General features: G+C 32.0%; 1 long non-coding RNA gene across 1 annotated transcript; it reads left to right on the plus strand.

Moving 5' to 3' along the window:
- The first annotated feature begins 11,746 nt into the window (after positions 1–11,746).
- LOC143057851 (uncharacterized) lies at positions 11,747–18,536 on the plus strand. Its single transcript, XR_012972835.1, has 3 exons — positions 11,747–11,873; positions 17,516–17,650; positions 17,998–18,536. It is a non-coding gene; the product is annotated as an uncharacterized LOC143057851 (long non-coding RNA).
- Positions 18,537–20,094: the final 1,558 nt, after the last annotated feature.

Consider the following 20,094-nt stretch of genomic DNA (forward strand, 5'->3'; position numbering starts at 1 on the left):
AAATTTTTGTATTAAGCTTCCCGTTAATGATATAGATATCAAGATCGAGGAAAGGAAACATACCTTGTGTAATGAATTGTATTAGGGTACTATAACAGTTTTAACCAATGTCGAACCCGTAGACATGTAACCACTACATTAGGAAAAGTTGGTGTCAGATAATCAGGGTTCAATAATTAATTGCCTCTGGTGTTATGGAGATTTATTTCCCCGAGGGTCTCACCAGCCCAGTAGTCAGCACATCTGTGTTGACTTGAGTTATTATTGATAGGTTCATAATAATAAATTAACTGTCCACAAAACTTTGAATTTTTGAGATTCTAATTAGGCTTTTCTACCTCAGAAATAGATTACCTTAGCTGTATTTGGCAAAACCTTTAGGAATTTTTGGTCCTCAATGCAATGCTTTTCAACTTCGTACTTTATTTGGCCTTTTAATCATTTTTTTTATTCGAGCGTCACTGATGAGTCTTTTGTAGACGAAACGCGCGTCTGGCGCAAATATAAAATTTTAATCTTGTCATCTATGATGAGTTTATATGCAAAAACACATAGTGGGGAAAATGTCAGATTTCTGATGCAGTGACATTTCACACATTGGATTTCCAATCTGCACCAAAGTAACACTCCCAAGAGTTAGTTGAAGTCATCCCTTTTTAAATATTTACTGAGGCCATCATGAGTTGGTGAATCGTTATGGAGTATCTGTATCATAGATGACGACGGATATGTTCATATTGTCGTTAACAGTATCCCGCCTTACCCCTAATACAACATATCGAATAAGACTTTTCACCGAATGGTTACTAACATGAGCTACACTACGGGTGCCATATGTTGAACAAGATCTACGTAATCCTCCTTCTGGAGCATCTGCGATCACCACCGGTTGTTTATTTTATGGGGTTCGTGTTGCTCAGTCATTTGTTTTCTGTGTTAAATGACCTATTGCTTGTCTTTTGTTCCTTTTCATTTTTTTTTTGTTGGCGTTTTCATTTTATTTATTTCATTGATTGATTAATTTGAGTGTCTCTTTGGTATCTCTCGCTTATCTTTTGAAAAGATGTAAATAAGTTTTACGTTGTGGCATTTTTTTGATTATTTAAACATAAAAGCAAGATTCCATCATCCTTAGTCAAATATGTCCTCTTAGTTAAATAATTGGGTTATTCCTATATAAGTATCATATAGCTCTTTAGATGTCTAAAAACTTATACGGCTCTGGCTTTCAATATTTTATGTATGAGCGTTCCTCATGAATAAATCCTGAAAAGCACTACAGACAAATCAAAAGTATAAAGTTTTATTTTGTTCCATTTCTGATCGTTAATTCGTCGTGTATTATATTATGCCGCAACCTTTAACACAAATGACCACAAATAATTAGTTCAAATTTGAACTAAAAATATATTATTATGAAGCCGAAATGCAATTAACAAGAATTTGTATTTTATAATTTGCCTTAAAACAATTTTATAAATGTTATGAATGTACATTGTAGAAGATATTTGCATTGATTAATTAAATATCACATACTATCGATTTGTTCTATAATTAGGGGTTATTTAATAGATGTAACCATGTAAAATCTTAGAAGGAGTATATGCTAGGTATGCCCAATTTTGATAGAGGAAGACTTATAATTAAAAATAATATAAAACAAAACTATATTAGTTCATGCGTCTGCAGCGCTTTACTTGAATTGTCCTCATCGGGAACGCTCAAAGCCGAATATTTGATTTGTACCTTCCTCAAAATGAAGTATTTCACACTTAACATTTTCAAATTAAAAATTCTTCACTTTTATTTACCTTGATTGCATTTTCTTTAACTTTGGAGCTGCCGCCATCCCGTGTCATGCATAGCAAGCACACAAGCTTGTGGCATACTACAACGTGGATATAGATTTCATAATACGACTTAACAAAACATTACTATCAACGACATAAAAAACACAATGTGAAAGAAGTAATGTCCCGTTTAATATACAAATTGAGTATGGATATTAACATTAGAAATTGTACATCAAGATCTAAAACAATGCAGTGGTCACTTAATGACTGTCCCTCTGGTATATTTCGTCCCTCTTTTATGATTATTTGATTTAACAAATATTTACTGTTCAGAATACTCTCAATAGTTGAAAGAGAACATACAAACTAAATATCATCTTGTAGTATTATTGTTGTTTTCGTTTAAGCTTTTTTAAATTTACAAACTAACTTCACGGTGTTAGTTAGGAAGCAAATGATGAGAACCGTATGCTATGAAGCAGTTGTTTCCATTTCAATCGTCTTTCAATCATGTTACATGTAATCTGCTGAATGTCCATTATTAGTATACATTGTCGCTATAAACATATTCGAATGAGTTATTTTAGTATAAGATACTAAAATGTTAGTGTTTACGTCAAATAGAAAAAGTTATAATTGTTTTATGCTTTGTAAGTAGGTCCAAACACAGAACTCTTTACAGTGCTATATTTTAATTCTGCTTAAGTGTAATTATTATTCTAGAAAAACGTCTGTGGAATGCCTGTACCAAGTCAGGAATATGACAGTTGTTATCCATTCGTTTTGATATGTTTGAGCTTTAGATTTTGCCATTTGGTTAGTGTCTTTTTTTTTAAATATTCCTCGGAGTTCAGTTTTGTGCGATTTTACTTTTTGTGAAATAGGTTTTGTTTTCTGTATTACAGGGATGGGGTAATTGAAAATGTAATGGTAATTAAGTGTAATGCATTACAATTTTCCATGTAATTGAATGTAATGTGTAATTGAGCATTTTTTAATTACATGTAATGGTAATTTAATTAATTACATTGAAAAAAGCATGTAATGCTCAATTATTTTTGAATTACATTTGAATTACATGTACTTTTATTGTGTTAAAGATAAGGATGTGTGTTTAATAATATAAATTGTTAAATTATATTTATTTTTAAAATATTGATATCACATACTTTCTTAATATATGAAGTCTGTAATTTATTCTGAAGTTTTTATATTATTTATTTGACCTACAGAATTTTTTTTCTGAATAGTCTTATAATTAAAACAAAATGTGAGAATATTTTTATATGTGTTGTTCAGTTTTTATAGAAAGATCTTTGTTAACTAAATAGATTGATCAGTTATTAAACACCTTGTTAAACAAAACCAAAAAAAATGTGTCGCAGTGATTTTTTTTTCTTATACAGGTAATTAGAATTTAAACTCACTGCACACAATCCTTTTGTCAAATTAGTATACACAAAACAGGGGCGGATCCAGCCATTTTAAAAAGGGGGGGTTCCTAACCCAGGACAAATGGATGGGGGGGGGGGGGTTCCAATAACATGTCCCCATTCAAATGCATTGATCGTCCAAAAAAAGGGGGGATTCCAACCCCCGAATCCCCCTCTGGATCCGCGCCTGCAAAAGGATTATAGAAATAAAAATTAATAGCTGTAAAAACAAACAGCAATTAATCAGATTAAAATGTCAAGGGACAATGCCACTTTTACATGTATTTTTATCTAATTAGTGAAATACATGTATTGCTAATATTTAGACATTATGTACATTGTTTGTACTAAAAATTATTTTCAATATTGTGACAAGCACACTATTTAATATTTTTAAAGTAAAAAACACCAAACTTTTAATTTTTTTATAATTTCTTTATTTTTTATTATGTTTTATTTAAATGATTTCATTTCTGAGATGTCAAAATACCCCTAAATGTAGTGGCAAGTAATTATGAACAAATTCCCTCTCCTATCAACACATCTTCTAATCATGGAACTTCCATGTTACGATCAAGCAACATCTGCCACATAAGCTCCTGTCGAAAAAATTTAGAATTGCTGTCAAAGTGTTCAGACCAGAGATATGCACACTAAATGACAAAACATTTAAATTACTAATGATTATCAAATGCATTGACGTACCGACAAGCATAGTTTAAGCGTTGCAATGCAATGTAAAGCTTAAACTATGCTTATCGGTACGTCATGCATATTTTACACATGGATTTTATATACATGTATAATATTGTTAAAAAAATATTATGATAAAATGTGATGTAGAATTTAATTAATTACTTTAGTAAAGTAATTGTAATTGAATTTATTACATTTCAAAAACTGTGTAATGTGTAATTACTGTAATTGATCATTTTTTCAATGTAATGAGTAATTTAATTAATTACATTCCAATGTAATTGACCCCAAGTCTGCTGTATTATAATATACCCAAGTTAATTTCCATTTGTAGTTTAAAAATTAGGAACATTTTGCACATTTAGTTTGAAAACAAAGTGTGTTGTCAGATTCTTAAGAAAATTATCGCCTTATAAACTTCATTTTAGCAAAGTATAGAATTTGCCTATTAAATATTTTAATCTCTGTAATAGCCGATGCCTGAATTTATGACTGACATTTACGGTACGAAAATTTGATTTGTACTTAAAATCCCATAATTCTCTATGTGAAAGCCTTATAACTACAAAGATAATTGTATTTTAATTTTGTTTTAAACTTGTCCTTCGACAGCACTGTCTTCTGTATAGTTGAACCAAAAGAATGGGATGGTTCGTGCAGTGATCTATTCAACTCATAGAATTGTACTTGTATTATTTTTTCTACAATGAACTGATCGACCAATACGTGATGGTTACCGAATTCTTGTGAAGTGATGCATGTAACTTGAGTAATTTATCCTCACAAGTGTAATGTTGAAGAGCATTGATGACCCATTAATCCAAAAAGTTGTACCAAATACGGCTAAGTTAATCTATGTTTTGAATAAGAATTTTTCTTGATTATTTTTTAAAAGAGGGACGAAAGATACGAGAGGGACAGTTAAACTCATAGATCGAAAATAAACTGACAACGACATGGCTAAAAAAGAAAAAGACAAACAGACAAATAATAGTACACAAGACGTTACATAGAAAATAAAGACTTAGCAACACTAACCTTACTAAAAACTGGGGCTGATCTCAGGTGCTAAAGAATGGGAGGTTAATATTAAGAACATTTCGTTTGGTATAGATTCTGGTTTCACTTGTCAATTTGGCTTTAGTATGTTATTAAAATGCACACATTCTGTAAATTGTGAAACTATAGATCAAGATTTAAAGCAATGCAGATATCAATTTATGATTTTTTTTTAATTTAATAAATATAAGCTATAAGAATACTACGAGATATATAAAAAATCTAAAGTTTGATTTTTTTTTGTTCAATCAATAATGAAAGTGAAATAGTGAAATAACAATTCGTTTTTTGCAGCCAAAAAGGTTCAATTTTGTCAATTTACGCTAAGAAACATTGATAATTAGTTATTCACTTGCAAGTAAATGAGTCGACCTCTTTAAATCCGTATTCATGTGAACTTCAATTTAACCCCTAGCTAGAGATTGACAACGCATGCATTGTACGTGTACTGGTTATTTAAAGAAAAAGAATGTCAACAATGAAAGTGAAACTACGGTAAATCATTTGATTACTAATTCGATGCACATAAATCATTCTTATACTGTTAAAAGCAATGAGAAACATCTATTTTTAATCTATAAAATAAAATCGAACAGACCTATAAGAATCCAATTGCACGTGTTGGTTTAATCTATTCATATCTTTATTTATGTTAACATCGCTTATATGGTCATCTGAGGTCACATCGATAGTTAATTAGATGGCGTCTGGACTAAAATACACACAAAACGAACCTATATATTATCTACCCCATGCTCTGTAAACTGTTTATTTTAGACTTTTGATAGTTTGGATAAATGGTTTAGATTGTTATAAATCAAATTTGAGAATTTGAGTTAAATCGGTGACCATGAATTTGACAGCTACTGCCCCTTTAAAGAGAACATACTATATTGAAATCATCTTGTAATTGTTGATTTTGTTTGGGCTTTTTAAATATACAAACTAACTTCACGGTGTAAGTTAGTAAGTAAATGATTGGTACTGTGTATTATTATTTAGCAGTTGTTTCGGTATCAGTCGTTATTCAATCATTACAGTGAATTTGTAAAATCAGTGATTATATAGAATCCCTGATCTTTCAGGGATTATGTAGAATCACTAAAATCATTAGTGATTATACAGATTCCCTGAAAATTACCAGTGATTTCACATAATCACTGATAATTTTAATTAGTATTCTACAAATTCCCTAATATGATTTCAGTGATTATCAATAATTAAAACACATAATCACTGATAATTTTAATTAGTATTCTACAAATTCCCTAATATGATTTCAGTGATTATCAATAATTAAAAGCTCCAAAGATGATGAAACAAATTAACATAGACAAATTATCATTTTTTTCTTATTCCTTGAAAGTTTCAGTAAACATGCAGTTTCTATTCCTGATCTACTATTTGATTCTTAAGTGATGAGTTTTTTCGTTTATATTTTATCCAAGTGTTGAACCTCATTATGCTACTAACAAATAAGCTCGGCACAGGTGTTGCTTAGGTTAAAGAAAACGTATGCTCAAAAGTTAATGCAAATTGCAGAGGAAAACAACATATATCTCAAACCAATTCCACAAGTGGTTCCAGGAAAGGGAGATCCTTGTTATATATAAATGGACTCCTGCTCGGATCTTTAATATAAGAAATCAGTTTGAGGTTGCTGATTTCCCTTCATTGGTACCTTCAGATGTTTGTGCTGAAAACTCTATTTCTCTGAGACGTGCCGTAAAATATGATTGGATATGGAGGACAAGGTTTTTTAAATGTTGATATTGTGGTGAAAACAAATATGAATTTAATAGATATACATGTAAAAAAAACAGGACAAATGTGTAATAGTCGATGCCATCATCCAAATCTAGTTTGTAAATAAAATGTTTATTTTTAAAATATTGTGCATAAAGTTAACAATTATCAAAAAGATGTCGCGTAAAAATAGTTATGATGACAATTTCAGTTTAATTCATATCTCAACCTAAAAACAATTGCTAAAACAATACGATAAAAAAAATAATCATTATGCCATTTAATCATGTTAATATTTTAGTACTAACTTCATCAATCCGCCCTTGTGGGCTCACTTAATATTATTAATACTGATACAGTAAATATCAAAAAGGGCTCGCTTGATATAATGGCTGATAAAGTCAGTATTAAAAACAAAACATCGATTATTCAATATATATTTTGCTTATCATTTAATTATATTTTGCTTATCATTTAATTATGCCATTTAATCATGTTAATATTTTAATACTAACTTCATCAACCCGCCCTTGTGGGCTCGCTTGATATTATTAATACTGATACAGTAAATATCAAAAAGGGCTCGCTTGATATAATGGCTGATAAAGTCAGTATTAAAAACAAAACATCGATTATTCAATATATATTTTGCTTATCATTCAATTATATTTTGCTTATCATTTAATTATGCCGTTTAATCATGTTAATATTTTAATACTAACTTCATCAACCCGCCCTTGTGGGCTCGCTTGATATTATTAATACTGATACAGTAAATATCAAAAAGGGCTCGCTTGATATTATTGCTGATAAAGTCAGTATTAAAAACAAAACATCAATTATTCAATATATATTTTGCTTATCATTTAATTATATTGTGCTTATCAGTTAATTATATTGTGTTTATCATTTCAATATTTTTGTGTCTTTCATATTAATATATTATGCCTAACGTTATACAATATTAAGGGTATTAGTCTGATATGAGCCAGTCCATGAGAAAAGGTACACCTACAAAAATTTTACGAAATTCTAAAAAGTGTGCATAATTATTGGGTGTAGACTTGTGATTTATAAAACACATTTACTTTTCCTCATATCCTTAAGCTGTGAGCTACACGCACCTGCAAGTGTTGAGACCCCCTTTAGTTTTATCAATTGATTTGCCAATTGATAATGTGACCCCCGGTAGCAGTGGGGATAAGGCTCTCGCTTACGATGCAGATATCTATGCAATCAGACCGGGCAACGGTACGAGTCCCGTGCAACGACGGTTGATTAATATAATATTAAATAACTTAACTTTGTTAACTTAACTTCGGTTGATTTATATAATATTAAATAACTTAACTTAACTTAACTTAACTTCGGTTGATTTATATAATATTAAATAACTTAACTTAACTTTCAATTTCTAAAACACAAGAGGTCATAGTTTTTGTATTTTCCCTCATGTTTTAATATTGTCTTACTTTCCTTAAACCGGTAAAACTGAAGAAAATTATTGACTTTTGTCTCTCTAGAGTCATAAAATTTTAAGTTTCTGGTCGGTATATCTTTAGTCTGGGGAACAAATGATTTACACTTGCTCAAATACCAAAACATTCAGATATTTCTACGTCTTTTGCTGTTTTAATTGACAAATTCGGGAGAGAATTGACAATCTTATGAATGTTTACATTAATGTAATATATATATATATTTTAAATAATATAAAAACATACAGGAACAAATTTTCTGTCAAATTTTAGAAAGACACCTTATTACTACTAAACAAACAACCCAATAATTAACAAAAATAAAAAAATTAAAAAGTTGGATAAATGGGAAGACACCGTTATATATTTTAGTATCATTTCAGTTATTCTGTATAATACCTGACGTTTTTTCTAGTGATTATACATAATCCCTGAAAATTGTAGTGATTATATATAATCCCTCAACTAACCAGTGATTATACATAATCCCTGTAAATTTTAGGGATTCTACATAATCCCCGATTATACAAATTCACTGTAACATATACATTGTCGGTATAATAATATTCGAATTAGTTATTTTAGTTTAAAATACTAAAATATTAGTATTTACGTCAAAAAAGGGCATACTTATTTTCAGCTTTGTAAGTAGGTCTAAATACAGAACGCTTTACAGGGCTATATTTAAATTCTGTTTAAGTGTGATTATTATTCTAGGAGAACGTTTGTGAAATGCTTGTACCAAGTCAGGAATATAATATTAGTTATCCATTCGTTTGATGTGTTTGAGCTTTCTATTTTTTTATTTGGTTAATGTCTTTCCTTCTTGAATTTTCCTCTGAGTTTTAAGTTGCCGTCACGTAAAATTCCCACAATGATTTTTGTCGACATTGTTTTAAATATCTGCCGCATTCACTCGAGATGATGTTTTTCCATTTGCGAATAAAAAGCCTGTCCAAATATCCACTTCTGTTCTACCATTTATTGTGTTTGCACTGTATAATCCTGACCTTCACATTTTTCAAGATAATTTACACTGTAAAACCGCTATCTTGGTTTCTATGAGGATCCCTTATTTACATAACATTCGTTACTCTCCGGTTATATTCTTGTCATTGAAGTGATTCTATTTCCCGCGCTTTTTGCATTCAAACATTAAAGATGATGAAAAACCCAGAGAGACCTGAGAAAATAGACAGCACGTGGAACTCCACAGCAACACTTACGGTAATAACAATGTCGGATTCCACCATACAAAATAATATTGGATTATGTGAAGTCAGGATTATACAGTGCAAACACAATAAAAGGTAGGACAGTAGTTAATATTTGGAATGATATTTTATTCCGCTAATTGAAAAACTTTTTTTGTACGAATGTACCAATTTTACGTGACGGCGACTATAGTATTTTTTTTATGTTACTTTTGTGAAATTGGAACATTTTGCACATTTTTCTTGAAAACAAAGTGTGTTGTCAAATTCTTAATAAAAATATCGCCTTTTACACTTCATTTAAGAAAGTATGGAAAAGCTCTATTATATATTTAAATCTCTCTAATAACCAATGCCTGACGAAATGACTGACATTACCGCCACGAAAATTAAATTTATTCTTAAAATCCCATAATTCTCTATGTTAAAGCCTTATTACTACATAGATAATTGTATTCTAATTTTGTTTTATAAACTTTGTCAATCGGCATCACTGTTTTCTGTATAGTTGAACCACAAGAATGAGACTATTTGCGCAGTTTTATTTTGTTCTCGTAGGATTGTACTTGTATTACCCTTGTTACAGTGACAGTATTCATATCAGAGACAATAGTGAGACTGTTTTGAAGCGCCTTGGTAAATACAAGGTCAAGCAAAGACTTCCTTTCATAATCGAATTATAGTAACTAAATTATTATTGACTTAACATACGGTTAGGAAATATAAGGGAATGATAAATAAGGAATACTGTACAGTTAACTCTGGTTATTTACAACCAATGGGTCGATGCCACTGCCGGTAGAGTTGTAATTCCCCGAGGGTATCAACAACACCATGGCTTAAAAAAGAAAAAGGCAAACAAAAAAAATAATAGTACACAAGACACAACATAGAAAACAAAAGACTTAGCAACACTTACCCCACTTAAAACTGGGGGTGTCAGGTGCTGAAGAATGGGAGGTTAATATTAAGAACATTTTGTTTGGTATAAATTCTGGTTTTTCACTTGTCAGTTAATCTCCAGTATGTTATCAAAATCATAATATTCTGTAACACGTGAAGCTATAAACAAACCCAGGTCTAAAACAATGTAGTTGTCGATTTTTGTTTTTTGATTCAATAAATATAAGCTATAAACTGTTTAAAGAGAACATACTATATTGAACTCATCTTGTTATTGTTGTTATTTTTTGGGCTTTTTAAATTTAAAAACTTACTTAACGGTGTATGTAAGGAAGCAGATGATTGGTAATGTGTATTATTTATCAGTTGTTTTGATTTCTGTTGTTATGCAATCATTAGACACGTAATATGTTGAATGACCATCATTAATGTACATTGTCGCTATAAACATACTAGCATTCGAATTAGTTATTTAGATTTAAATATTTAAATATTAGTATTTACTTTAAGAAAAAAAGACAGAGTAGTTTTCTGCTTTGTCAGTAGATTCAAACACAGAACGCTTTACAATGATATATTAAAATTCTGCTAAAGTGTAATACTTATTCAAGAGGGACGTTTGTGTATTGGTTTTGTTTTATTTTCTAGTCATATATTATAGGTATTTTCCATTTTTAGTTTAAAAAGTAGAACCTTTTTGCGCATTTAGCTTGAAAACAAAGTGTTGTCAAATGCTTAATAAAAAGATTGCCTTATAAACTTCCTTTTAGCTAAGTAAAGAAATTGTCTATTAAATATTTTAATCTCTCTAATAGTCAATGCTTGAGGTAATGACAGCTGACATAAACTCCACGAAATTTAACCTATAATTATAATCCCATAATTCTGCTCACAAGGAAGCTATTAAACCAAGAGTTCCAAATGGTGAAGTTGAAATCATCCCTTCGTAAATTTTACGGACGCCATCACGAGTTGGTTGACCGTTATGGAATAACCGTTTCACAAATGATATCGGATATGTTCCTTACGTCGTAACTACAATCCCCTTCCCTTTCATGAATATGACCTACCGAATTAGACTATTTACCGGATTTGTAATCACTTAAGCAACACGACGGGTGCCACATGTGGAGCAGGATCTGCTTACCCTTCCGGAGCACCTGAGATCACCCCTAGTTTTTGGTGGGGTTCGTGTTGTTTATTCTTTAGTTTTCTATGTTGTGTCGTGTGTACTATTGTTTTTCTGTTTGTCTTTTTTATTTTTAGCCATGGCGTTGTCAGTTTGTTTTAGATTTATGAGTTTGACTGTCCCTTTGGTATCTTTCGTCCCTCTTTTATGTAAAAGCCTTATTACAACGTAGATAATTGTATTCTAATTTTGTTTTATAAACGTTGTCATTCGGCAACACTGTCTTCCGTATAGTTGAACCACAGGAATGGGACTATTTGTGCAGTTTTATTTTTTTCTCGTAGGATTGTACTTTTATAACCCCTGTTACACTGACAGTACTCATGTCAGAGACAGCAGTGAGACTGTTTTGAAGCGCCTTGGTAAGTACAAGGTCAATCAAAGACTTTCTTTTATTGTCGAATTATAGTAACTAAATTATTATTGACTTAACATACTGTTAGGAATTATAAGTAATGATAAATAATGAATAATAAACTGATTTTGTAATAATGAAATTATCGACCAATTTGTGATGGTACCCAAACTCTTGTGAAATGATGCATGTAACTTGAGTATTTTTTTTCCTTAATTATATATAGGACTACAATTATCGTTAAATATATACCACACAGTACAAAAAACCACACTAACAAACTCCACCAAGTTCAGATGGTGTGGAGGAAAGTTCCTAGACAATACACAGAAACTCCACCAACGGTAGATGATGTAGAGGAAATATACCTAGACATTACCAACAAAACTACACTAAGGTCAAATTGTGTTGAGGAAATGTCATGAGCAGTACCAACAAACTCCACCAAGTTCAGAGGGTGTATAGGGAAGTACCTAGACAATACCAACAAACTACACTAAGGTCAAATGGTGTAGAGGAAAGGTCCTGAGCAATACCAACAAACTCCACCAAGGTCAGATGGTGTAGAGGAAAGTTCCGAGACAATACCAACAAACTCTACCAACGTCAGATGGTGTAGAGGAAATATACCTAGACAATACCAACAAAGCTACACTAAGGTCAAATTGTGTAGAGGAAATGTCATGAGCAATACCAACAAACTCCACCAAGTTCAGATGGTGTAGAGGAAATATACATAGACAATACTAACAAAACTACACTAAGGTCAAATTGTGTAGAGGAAATGTCATGAGCAATACCAACAAACTCCACCGAATTCAGAGGGTGGAGAGGGTAGTACCTAGACAATACCAACAAAACTACACTAAGGTCAAATTATGTAGAGGAAAAGTCTTGAACAATACCAACAAACTCCCTCAAGTTCAGAGGTTGTAGAGGAAAGTTCCGAGACAATACCAACAAACTCCACCAAGTTCAGAGGGTGTAGAGGAAAGTTCCTAGACAATACAAAAAAATCCACCAACGTCAGATGGTGTATAGGAAATATACCTAGACAATACCAACAAAACTACACTAAGGTCAAATGGTGTAGAGGAAATGTCATGAGCAATACCAACGAACTCCACCAAGTTCAGAGGGTGTAGAGGAAAGTTCCGAGACAATACCAACACACTAAACCAAGGTCAAATGGTGTAGAGGGAAGTACCTGAGCAATACCAACAAACTCCACCAAGGTCAGATGGTGTACAGGGAAGTTCTTGAGCAATAAGAACTAACTACACCAAGGTCAGATGGTGAAGAGTGAAGTATTGAGCAATACGGACAAACTCCACCAACGTCAGATGGTGAAGAGCGAAGTACCTGAGCAATACGGACAAACTCAACCAACGTCAGATGGTGAAGAGTAAAGTACCTGAGCCATACCAAAAAACTCCAACAAGGTCAGATGGTGAAGAATGAAGTGCATGAGCAATACCAACATACTCTACCAACGTCAGATGGTGAAGAGTGAAGTACCTAAGCAATACGGACAAACTCCTACAAGATCAGATGGTGAAGTTTGAAGTACCTGAACCATACCAACAAACTGTACCAACGTCAGATGGTGAAGAGTGAAGTACCTGAGCAATACCAACAAACTCCATCAAGGTCAGATGGTGTAGAGGGAAGTACCTGAGCAATACGAATTAACTACATAAAGGTCAGATGGTGTATAGGAACGTTCGTAGATAATATCAACAAACTACACCAAAGTTAGATGGTGTAAATAAATTATTGCATTAAAAATTAGAAACATTTTGCACATTTAGCTTGAAAATGAAGTGTTTTGAAAAATTCTTATTAAAAATATCGCCTTATAAACTTCATTTGAGCAAAGTAAAGAAATTGGCTATTAAATATTTTAATCTATCTAATAGGCAATGCCTGAAGTAATGACTGACATTAACGCCACGAATATTTGATTTATACTTAAAATGCCGCAATTCTCTATGTTAAGGCCTTATTAATACGAAGATGTTGGTATTCTAATTTTAGTTGGCGTAAAGGGAAGTTCCAGAACAAGACTTCAAAGATATCTGTTCAATAAGACACCAAACATTTCTTGTGCACTACCTGAGAAGTTTTGTGAACCGAAGAAGCATCCTATAAACAATATTAGAATTCATTTGAGGTCAACTTTAGTTTCTTTGTATTTTTTTTTATCATTCAGTAACTAAAATAGTAGTATGCTATACTGTATGCCGATACCGAGGCACTGACTACTGAACTAAATGTCTTTGTTTGTTAGGTTTGATTTTTACTTAACGTTTTTATTGTTCTCTTCTTCTTATCTAAACCAATGTTTGAATCGATTTTTGTTAAATTGCATATAGTTTGTGCAGAATATCAGAATTATAATTGTCAATGTTATGGTTAATCGCACTATTGAAAAAAGTAACTCTTAGGAAGAAATATTCATTTTGATTAATATGAATTTGGCACAAAATCTGTTCTCACAATTTCTATGAAGCATAAAGGCACAAAAAGATTAAGTAGGGGGGCATATAAGGAGTGAACAGAACTATTTGCTTATAATCGAACAGATAATTATGGCCTGTAATTAGGAATCATTGAAAAATTCATCCAATTTTTAATGTTCTGCGTGGTATATTTACCCATTAGTTATGATTGAAAGATATTTGATGGTGTATCATTGTAAGTGTGTGTAATGACTGATGCATATGTCACAAAACTGGAATCAACTCAGGGGACAACTCTCGCCAGTCTTGTGTGTAATAAGAAACGGAAGTGGTGTACCAATTCATCACCCAAAACTCCTGTACGTACTAAAAAAAAATAACATTGCTTTTATTGCTTTTTCCATCCCATTTCTAGTATATTCTGCTAAAAAAAGCTCGACAAACTCATTGTAAAAAAAGGTACAATACAAACATTTAAGGCGATACAAAACATCTTAACTTAATTTAATTTGGCACGTTTAATTTTCTTAAAATTTCGACAAAAAATTTACGTTTACCCTTTGACAAAAATACAAAACATTCAAAATCCCTGAACCACACACTTTATAGGAAAAATTTCATTCGATATATGGCTGTTTTACAAGCACTTTTTTTTTATCATTGAGAAGCATTATTCTTCCTTAACAATAGAATGTGATTAAAACGGTCAGCTGATATCTACAGAGTTATATCCCGGTAGTGTTATGTACCACATAAAATAATCATAGAGTTGGATAATATCTTTACTTTAATAAATGGAATATCCAGTGAACACATAATAGGGTGACACGTTCGTTGTCGCTACACTCCGTTAAATATAGACATGTCATAATTACATGGCCTGTGGGAAACAATTAGAGAATCAAGGGATTTAATTAACACAATCATATCCATACGATTTGTTTTTTGAAAATTCTGCAACTGCTGAGAAACCTGTTGATTCTAAGGATATTGCAATGCAAACTTTATTCCAACATTTGTATCTAGTGCTTAAATGTTTAGCAGCCTAAATGAAAACTGAAACCAACCTACTTCTTTTCCTTTTCGAAAACGAGAAATGTACGAGTTAAAAAGATGTTTCAAATATGGGTGGCTGCATTATTCATCATGGATTATCAATTACGTGGACGAAGTTTCCTGCTAACATTGCGTTTTGTTCGCTACTGACCAAAACCTCAGACAATTTGTTAAGAAACCAGTTAAGAATTGGTGAAAACCAATGGTGAATGTAAATCTCACGAATAAAACAAAGTACCACCAATGAGCTTTATCATGAACACAAGACTTTACTCAGTCGGCTAGTGGATTAGACGCAAGGACTGATACAGCTATTACAAAACGGGCGGAGAAGATCTGTGATTAAATCATTCAACTAATCTGATAGAAAATCGCTTTTAGTAACCATATGCCGGGTGAACAAAAAGTGCACCAATTTTGATAAAACATAAAGTTTGGTATAACAAGAATACCTCTATAATTTTCAAACACTTATACCCCCACCCCCTCCCCCTAATCCGGCTTTAAGCTCTGGATCCGCTTCTTCTATTAATGAACAAAAACGGACAAATAACATATACTATACACTCAGTGAGGCCACGATTATATGTGTAGTGTTGTTGGGAAGCTTGAGTGTCATTCTTTTTTTACCGAGGTTCAGCATATAGAAACAATCGTTTAAGTTTTGCAACAAGGGGAAATTAATATACAGTAACACAATACCCTTAACATGTTATATATTTATTCATAGATTACCTTAGCCGTATTTGGCACAACTTTTTGGAATTTTGGATCCTCAATGCTCTTCATATCTTATATGACATATGAATAAAAAGTTATCAAAGGTACCAGGATTATAATTTAATACGCAAGACGCGAGTTTCGTCTACACAAGACTCATCAGTGACGCTCAGATCAAAATTAGTTATAAAGCCAAACAAATACAAAGTTGAAGAGCATTGAGGACCCAAAATTCCAAAAAATTGTGCCAAATACGACTAACTTATTGTAATCTATTCCTGGGATAAGAAAATCCTTAGTTTTCTGAAAAATTCAAAGTTTTGTTACAGGAAATTTATAAAAATGACCATATAATTGGTATTCATGTCAACACAAAAGTGATGACTACTGGGCTGGTGATACCCTCGGGGACGAAACGTCCACCAGCAGTGGCATCGACCCAGTAGTGTAAATATTTATCAGAGGTGCCAGGATTATAATTTAATACGTCAGACGCGAGTTTCGTCTACATAAGACTCATCAGTGATGCTCAGATCATAATATGGGGACGGAGTCCCCAATAACAGTAGAAAATTCAATAAAAAAAAATACGGGAAAATTTCCCGAATTTTTCATTGTACTAATGAACTCAAAATCGTTCAAATTTTTTTGTCGTGTTTTGAAATCCCGGACCTGCGCAGAAATGTACAATGTACTTCCTTTTTTCGGTCTCGTTTGTATGAAACTTTGAGTAAAATATATATTTATCAGTCTAGTATAAAATAGGAAGGAACGCACAATACCAATTTCATTTTTAATAATTCCTTGATATGAAAAAACGTTACCTGATGATAGCGTTTCTTTGTTTACATTGCATATGACGTCATAATTTAAATAACGTCACAACTAAATCCCTAACAACAGAACCAAAATCGGAAACGTAACGGTATTTCCGTTTTATTTTTTTTTTAAACAAATATTTAAGTTACAAAAAAATAATTCATACAGACTTCGTCCCCATTTACAGGTAATGCCTGCCTCATATTAGTTATAAAGTCAAACAAATACAAATTTGAAGAGCATTGAGGACCCAAAATTCAAAACAGTTGTGCCAAATACGGCTAAGGTAATCTATTCCTGGGATAAGAAAATCCTTAGTTTTTCGAAAAATTCAAAGTTTTGTAACAGGAAATTTATAAAATTTGTAAATGTATTTACGCCAGACGCGAGTTTCGTTCACAAAAGACTCATCAGTGACGATTGAATACCAAAGAAGTTAAAAAGGCTGACAACACCATTGTTTGTTTTTTGGCAACTCGGCGAATATACAGTAACACAATACCCTAACTTGTTATATATTTATAAGGCATATGAAAGACATAAAGTAAACAAAACAAAATACATTTCTTTTTTTGTCCCTTTTATATTTCAGAGAACATGGAAAGAAATATTGAAACTCTTGAGGTTGACAACAGAGAAATTCGAAGGATTTTAGAGGAGGTTCATGATGAGTGAGGCAATTGGTCAATTCATTATGATTCAAATGTTGATGATGATGATCAGACTGGTAAATACTGTTGCATTTAAAACTAAAATCACAAAAATACTGAACTCCGAGGAAAATTCAAAACGGAAAGTCCATAATCAATACTACATTTTGCGCTTTCCCCACAATACTATTTAAATCCAATCCTGACCCTTAGGGTAGATGAAATAAATAGATTAAATACCAAATATTAATTTTGTTCTGATTCATCCAGTTTGCTGCATAGAAGCGATATGAGATTAAATACACAGTAGAAGCGGCTAGTCAATTGAGTATTTTGTGCAAATAAAACGCTTTTAAATAATATAGGTATTCACACGTTTTGATTAGTCATTGTATTTCATGGCTTTTTTTTTTTTTTTTTTTAGTAACAACACCTACTGCTACATCGGCAACAATGCAAGTCATGAGTCCAATGGCAACAGCATTTACAGCAAGTTTATCAAAAACTATAACTCTTGGCTCTGGTCAGGCTATTGTCTATGACATGATTATGGAGAACTATGGAAACGCCTACAATGAACATTCCGGTCATTTCACTGCACCTGTAAGCGAAATATATCTGATATCAGCCTGTATTGTTGCCGAACCTGGCAAGAGAGTCGCAATTGATTTTTTTCTTAATAGTACATTTATGCTTGTAACCATGTATGTTGATGCTCGTTCCATTTGCTTATTCCTCCAAGACATTCCCAACCTTTTTAACGCAAAGGTGAAAACATATGGCTTCAAGGACGTGCTGGATATGAGGGCAGCTCTGTGTATGGATTTCCGAATTACCTTCATACATATTTCGCTGGCGTTCTCTTGAATCAGATCTAACAAATCTAAATATTTTGTTGATGATTTCTGAAATTTAACAACTTGCTTGAATTAATTGAATAAAATATATACTAGTACTAGTTAATTAATAGGCATTTGATGGTGTAGGTGTGTCTACGCCACTGATTATATTTTCTTCACTCTTTTCTCATGTTGACATGATGTAATTTTATCTATGTATGACAATCATAAACAAATTTCAGTATCACATGACGGTGCCCATGTTTGAGAGTCTCATGAGTAGTCCTTCAATTCTGTATTCTTTATTCTTTAATTTTTAGACTATTCTACTCTATTCTTTCAAAAACAAATTGTCCTTTTTTTTAAACCATAACATCCATTTATTCATGTCTCTTTCATTTGATTTCCCATCATTTGTTATTGTGTAAAGCCAATTAAAACCATCAAGGTTTCTGGCGTACTAAATTATAATCCTGGTACCTTTGATAACTATTTCACATGTTGCTGTTTTTCATGTGAAATTTTATCTGCCATCCATCCCTTGGTGATTTTCGACTTTATATTTTTTCGAAAATTTTCTCCTCTCAAACCTCTGGATAATTTAATCTATCTAGAATTATAACTTGTACGGTATATGCGCATTTAGACAAACAATGTCTCTTAAATGATGTAGAAAATTTAAGCAGCAGATTCTTGTCAAACAGCATTGAACAGTTTTTAGGAGAAAATTACTCTGCCCACAATGCAATAGAGGATGTGGATTCATTAAAAACATTATATGACAGTAAATTTACCTCACTAGTGAAATCTGATGATGTATTTTCCATTTTATACCACAATTGCATGGACTCCTACTCAGACTTACTAAGTAGTAAAATTGTTTCAAGGCCAGTTTGCATGCAACTAGCAAAAGATGGTATATCTTTGAAACACCTCAACTGGCATCTATACGATATGTAAATGAACTGAAATTTGTCTTACAGGACCATAATGTACCACCAAAGAGTGTGAAATGCATTCAGGACTTCTTTCAGACTAAGGAATGAATTTTGTATGGCTGTGTTTTCCTATAACCTGACTGTGTCTACCTTATACTTGTTTTATTATTCTCCCCACACAATGAAGTTGCCAAGGGTAAGATGTTTCAGTCTGTTAGTTTGTCTATACTTTTCGTGTTAGTTCAACTCAATAAAAACCGCACAACATAATTTTATGAAACTTGGAAGGTGGTAAGAATGCAATAAGTGTGTATATTACAAAGTTATATGAGATTTTGATTCCCTGCATTATAATTTCATATTTTGAGTTATGGTCCCAGATCAATTGAAAATGAAAATTAAATAATTTGCCATTTTCATCTGCTAAAAAATGAACGCCAAAGTCAATCAAACGAGTGATTGGATATTGTACCCTATGAAATAAATACGTCAAAAATCATTGCTCTGAAGCTACTTAAATAAAATGAACCAAACTTTAAAACCTCATGAAGGTCAAAATAGTAAGGAACACATCACTTCATGATAATACATCCATTTATACCAAAGATGTAACACCTAGGTTAAAAGGTGTTATTCCTGGTAACTTTTATTAAAAAAAAACAGCATTAAGTTGACCTTTTGGTAAAATTTCAAGATCACATGAAGGTCATCATGGTGTAAGACACACTACCTGATGATGATACA

Source organism: Mytilus galloprovincialis, chromosome 13, assembly GCF_965363235.1.
Source record: "Mytilus galloprovincialis chromosome 13, xbMytGall1.hap1.1, whole genome shotgun sequence".
Lineage (NCBI taxonomy): Eukaryota > Metazoa > Mollusca > Bivalvia > Mytilida > Mytilidae > Mytilus > Mytilus galloprovincialis.